This window comes from Penaeus monodon, chromosome 31 (genome assembly GCF_015228065.2).
Source record: "Penaeus monodon isolate SGIC_2016 chromosome 31, NSTDA_Pmon_1, whole genome shotgun sequence".
Taxonomy (NCBI): Eukaryota; Metazoa; Arthropoda; class Malacostraca; order Decapoda; family Penaeidae; genus Penaeus; species Penaeus monodon.
In genome coordinates this window covers 37,556,405-37,556,774 of record NC_051416.1, presented here as the reverse complement: position 1 = coordinate 37,556,774, position 370 = coordinate 37,556,405, and positions in this window count along the sequence as shown.

The following is a 370-nucleotide window of genomic DNA, read 5'->3' as shown; positions in this document are numbered from 1 at the left end:
CGGATGTATTATTAAAACACTGGTGCGGGCCCCGCATTTCAGTATCCAGGGAAGGGTGCGGCGATCCCAGCATTGGCAATCCGTTTTATTAAACACCTCGGGCTTGGGGACTTCTGTGGGACTGTTGGTACGCCTGATGCATCCCGCGCCGCAGGTGATACGACTAATGCTGGTTTAATTATAATTTACGGCCAAATTTATAGTTTTTTCGGGAAAATAGTGCCAAAGCCGACTGTTAGAATGTCAACTCTCATTTACAACTGTCATATTCACAATCACTCTCAAAACCTTTGATCGTACGGGATAGTTCAGGGTTACTAACATGATCACTTACGATATTTCAATATTAATAAATCAGCCAGGACAGCAT